The 5,485-nt window shown below is 42.3% G+C and overlaps 1 pseudogene; it reads right to left on the bottom strand.

The window, feature by feature from the left end:
* Positions 1-752: 752 nt before the first annotated feature.
* On the bottom strand, positions 753-1,149 carry LOC118675732 (annotated as a pseudogene).
* Between the last annotated feature and the right edge of the window lie 4,336 nt (positions 1,150-5,485).

Raw genomic sequence — 5,485 nt, 5'->3', positions numbered from 1 at the left:
CTACATTTTTCCTTAGAAAACAGCCAAATGTCCAGTCCTTAAAGACATGATATACAGAACATCTTAATCTATAAAGGATAGAACTACCCAAATTATATAGTGCCCAACTGATTGGCAAACCAGATCAGGGTTGGCCAAGGAGTGGCGAACAGAGAAAGTGTTTACATTTTGAAAATTTGCTCTGAAGTTTAAAAAATTCCTGGTTGTTCTTAATAAGAAAGCAAGTAAAAAATATTACAGATGCATTCACACCAATAATTGATTTTGCCAAGGTCTTCCATTAGAACATGAAGTTAAGGGATAGGAGATAAGATACTTAGATATTTTCAAAATAAATTACTTAGTAATAAGAAATGTGACATACTGCATTCTTCCATTTGCCACAAGAAGAAACTGACGATAAAGACTATTTAATAAATGCTCAGCTCTAAAATAGGTGGTGGCAGAAACACTTTCCACTATAGAATGACTACCCACTTTTTCCAGTTAACATTGCTATTCTTCCACAATGCAAATTCATGTGCAAAAACTTGTCAAGTTTTTGTCAGGGCCAGGAGATGAAAAACGTAGTCCTAATTAGCTCATTGTAAGCTCAGTTAACATCTTTAGGATGGACCCATAAAACCTGGCCAATGTTTTGTTAAACATCTGCAAACTGCAGAATTCCTTAGTCCTTAGCCGTCATTTCTGCTCAGTATCTTAAAGCTGAGCTCAGTCCCATCTGACTCTGCTCCTCAGGGCTGAGGTGGGTGCTAATCAGCAAAGTCTGGAACTTCATTGTAGGAGTAACCTTGGTAGCCTTTGGATGCAGTATAGGCGATGCGATGTGCAGGTGGTAAATCCTGGCAGGAACACCAGGATGCCAATGAATGAGACTGGACCTTTGTGGTCCTCCTCCCCTTTGCTGATATAGCCCACCAGCAGGAGAGAGCATATGATAAACAGAAAGGCACCAATCAAAACCAACACTGTAGCAAGTGCAGTGGTCATACATGAGCTCTCAGGAGAGCTTTCTTAAACTGAAGGGAAATGTAGCCATCATCTGTATTGGAGAGCATTGAGTATTTCCCTTACGACTGGGGATTCCAGTAGGCAGTTGGTACGAGATGGCATTGAAACACACTGACACAGGTATAGTCGGAGAGCCATGCCAAGTCACCTGCACACCAACCACTCGCTCATGGTTGGCAACAGAGATGCTCATGACACTATATACTATATTCTTACAATAAAGTATGCTAGAGAAAAGAAAATGTTATTAAGGAAAATACATTTATAGTATTATTGAAAATAATCTGTGTAGAAGAGGACTCGTGCAATTCAAACCCATGTTGTTGGCCAACTGTACTTCATTTTACGGATGAGAAAACTGAGGCTGAGTGAAGTTAAATAACTTACTTAATATCACACAGATGATAAGTGTCAGAGTCTGGATTCAAGTCTGTCTGATTCCAGAGTCATTAGCCTCTATTTAGTAATTAAATTTAATACTGAATTTAATGTATCCCTCAATATAAACTTTAAAATGTATGCTAAAAATCATGTAGGTTGATGGTTTTTTTATGGTATTGCTTTAGCCATCAGGTAATTCACCCTCACAAAGAATGTGCATTTGTTTTTACAATGCTTCTGATTGATCTAGTGTTGTGGTTTTCCGAACTCAATTTAGCAGTAGACTCTTTTACTAAACAAAATCTTACAATAGAAGACCGAGTCAGCCACAGTCCTAGCATGGAAGATTCAAACACTGATGGGAAACAAAAAGTGTGAGTGAAGGGGGTTTAATGAAGGGACTAGTCACAAAAGTTGGGTAGGGTAAAGGGGCAACTGCAAAGGAAGGGAAAGCACCACAGGGCTAGCCACAGTGGGATGGCATGGATCCTTTGGCCTGGAGGGTCAACAGAGTGGGCAGAGTGGTTCCCAGAGCCAGGCAAGAACTGTGGCTATAGGAGGGGCCATCAGATAGGAGATGTGGACTTTGATAACGGAATGTAGCCATTAACAAGCCACAGCCTAGAAAGAGTCAGTGGAATAAGTACTTCTGCTTCTTTCTCCTTCTGCCCTCAATCTACTGATACTCCTGTCATTGGCTGAGCCCAATGGAAAGCTAGAGGGCAAGAGAACCCAAAAGATGCAGTCCACAGAAGTCAGCTTCCTGGGGGCAAAGAGCAAGACGCAGAAGGGCACAGGAAGGACTTAAACAGGCAAACAGCATAGCCAGCACAGAGCCAAATATACACAACTCAAAAGCAGAGAGTTTCTCTTGTTGAATTGGGGTGGAAGGGTTCAGAGGCTCCAGCTTGCCTCTCTCTACACTCACAGCAATCTCTGGGTCACCTTTGTCAAACCCTAGTGCTCTGGTCTAGTCCTTATGTTATAAATATGTTGGTCACCATCAACCACAGGTCTATGTGCTTTACAAAATCAATATGCATGTAGGTAAGATCACCTGGATGCAATAGGACAATGAGAGGCATCAGACATGTTGCTGGTTCAAGGTCCCAGGCCCAGGAAAGTATAGTCTGATTGCACACATAACCATACCAAGGGTCCCCTGAACATGAATGAAATGCCTATAGGATGTATAGGGCAGCTGAGGACCCTCATTTACCCCTGGACAGGCATTGGGTTTGTAGGCTAAGGGGCTTCACCTATGTGAATCCTCCCAAAGGGATTCACAATTAAGCTTGATTGTCCATCAGATTAGAGAGAGGACTTTGTGTGCAAATACTTTGAAATCTGCAATTATTCACAAGAACAAATAAGGAGATGGGTGAGAGAGGAGAGAGGGGTAAATATACAGGATAGTTGGGAAAAGAGTTATGTAGACAAAGAACCAATTAATCTGAAAAGTGACCACAGAGTGCCCATCCCTAACAAAATACAAAATCCAATGCTGTTACTATCAGCTGAGAAGCAATACCCTCCAAATGTGCTCTGAAGTCTGAATCACAGCCTGGCCTCTCGTCGGGGCTGCTGCAGGTCCATCTGTCATTGGGCAGAGCTGCTGAGCACACCCTCTGCTGCTATGCAGAGAAGTCTGACCGGGGAAGCCAGAACTAGGATGGAGATGGGGTTGGGGAGGAGAGGCACCTGCACACAGGAAACAGACAGCCAGGTAATCTGTCACTGGGGCTGCCACTCAAGCTCTTAGTTCATTGGAGAGAGAGTTGTTTGGGGGGTGAGGAGATGGAAGATGTTTTAATCTCAGTAGCTAGCGTGGCCTTCACAGGGAACAAAAATAAGCTGAACAGCAGAGAAAGACACAGCTGTTCTCTGCTTTCTGAGGAGTCTCCAAATCTCTTTTTATTACATGTTGGTGCAGCTGCCCAGCCAGAAGAGCACAAGTTACTTCCGTGACAGGTGAAGGTAGAGGACAAGGTGCTATGAGATGCAGCCTATATCTATCCTGTATCCCCTTCCATGCTATTGCCCAGGCCCTGCCTCTTCACTGCATGTCTCTCCTCCAGGCTGGCGAGTTTTCTCTTACTAACATAAAACATTTGCCACACATGAGCTAGAACAAATCATTTTACATCTGTTATCACATCTAGTCTTCAAAGCAGTACTCTGAGGGAGGTACTATTGTCATGTGTCTATTCAGATGGGAAATTATTACTTGAAGAGGTTAATTCTTGATTTCCAATTATTCCCTCTGTCACAGGTGCTGAAAGGGAAGGTCAGATCCCCCTCGCCTGGCTTTTCTCGCCTCCTCATGAGAGTCAGTTGAGGTCCATCCTGGGGGAAAGGCGGTCAGCGAGGGGAAAGCACGCAGACCTCTCCCTCAGAGGGCCACACCTCATCGGCTTAGAATCCCATGTTCAGACCCTAATTTTCGATGCAGAACCCTGCCTAGAAATGTTCCACTGAGTCCAGAAAGCCTCCCCAAACCCTCTTCTAAGGGGAAGGAAGCTGAGCTATTAGCCTGAACCTGTGGCTGTGCCCATAAAAAGTGATGCTCATGTGGCAAAGCTGAGTCGGAGAGAAGAGGAAAATGACTCACACCCCACCAAGTAATTTCAGAAGATTAAGACTGTGTTAAACACTCACATTTGGGAATTGGAATATAATTCAGGAAGCTATTTCCCTTGATTAAAATACTACATGGGTTTAGAGAAGGCCTTTGGTTATTTATAACAATTAAAATTGCTGAAGAAAATGAAAAAGTTAGGCATCTATTTAGTATTTCTTGAAAAAAATTAGACAATGCTGCCGAAACCGGTTTGGCTCAGTGGATAGAGCGTCAGCCTGCGGACTGAGAGGTCGGGTTCGATTCCGGTCAAGGGCATGTACCTGGGTTGCGGGCACATCCCCGGTGGGGGATGTGCAAGAGTCAGCTGATCGATGTTTCTCTCTCATTGATGTTTCCAACTCTCTCTATCTCTCTCCCTTCCTCTCTGTGAAAAATCAATAAAATATATTTTAAAAAAAAGAAAAGAAAACGGCAGGAAATGTAGAAAAAAAAAAAGAAAAAAAAAAGAAAAAAATTAGACAATGTTTATGGTTCATGTGTACATTTTAGTATTACCGGAATAAGATTTTAAGTTGTTTGCTCTCTATGTGTAACATGGAACTTCATGCTGAAATTTCATGTCCTCTGCCTTCTATTTTTCCTAAGTAACACTCTATCCATTATTCTGGTATGTTTGGCATATGCATATATTTATACATATGTACTCCCTTGTATATGAAAGAAAATATTAATTTGAGAAGATTTGAGAGAAAGTTTAAGTAAATTATGGAAGCAGCTACTTTACCACTTAAAAAAAAAATCCTTACCCGAGAATATTTTTTCCTTTGATCTTTAGAGAGAGAGAGGAAGGGAGGGAGGAGTGGAGAGAGAGAAACATTGATGTGAGAGAGACACATCGACTGGTTGCCTCCCTTGAGCCCAGACTGGGTCCGGGGATCAAACCTGCAACTGAGATATGTGCCCTTGACCAGGAATCAAACCTGTGACCCTTCGGTCTGGGGGTGATGCTCTAACCACTGAGAAAACTGGCCAGGCACTTTGGTTTTTCTTTCTCTATTCTGCCCCCTCTATGTGATACAAACTTTGTCATCTGCTTTCAAGAACAAAAGGGTATGTGGGATTATACACATTTGGAGTTATATCAGTGGTTATCCATGCATTTAGTCTCTAAAGCAGAATTCATTTTAGTTTTTGTACTAGGGCACATCTGGTTGTAGGGAAGAGAAATGTACTTAAAATAACTCAAGTAAAGGGGGACTCGGGGTTTATTATAAGGATACAGATGTCCTACAAATCAAAGCAGAAGAGCCCAATCAGCAAACAGCAGCAACAGCAATTCTCAGTTTTCAATCTAGGATCCCAGCATCAACTTTAGCCAGCTCCCATTGCCATCAACTTCTAGGCTTCTTTTTTAACCAATTGATCCTTTTCTAAATGACTAATATGATTTTGTCATTTCCTGCTGAGAGGACTCCTTGAGCTCCAAAATACCATAGTGAGAAGTCCAAATGC

Source organism: Myotis myotis, unplaced genomic scaffold, assembly GCF_014108235.1.
Source record: "Myotis myotis isolate mMyoMyo1 unplaced genomic scaffold, mMyoMyo1.p scaffold_m19_p_2, whole genome shotgun sequence".
Classification (NCBI taxonomy): domain Eukaryota; kingdom Metazoa; phylum Chordata; class Mammalia; order Chiroptera; family Vespertilionidae; genus Myotis; species Myotis myotis.
The sequence above is the reverse complement of the archived record's forward strand: the minus strand, read 5'-3'. Positions and strand labels throughout refer to the sequence as shown.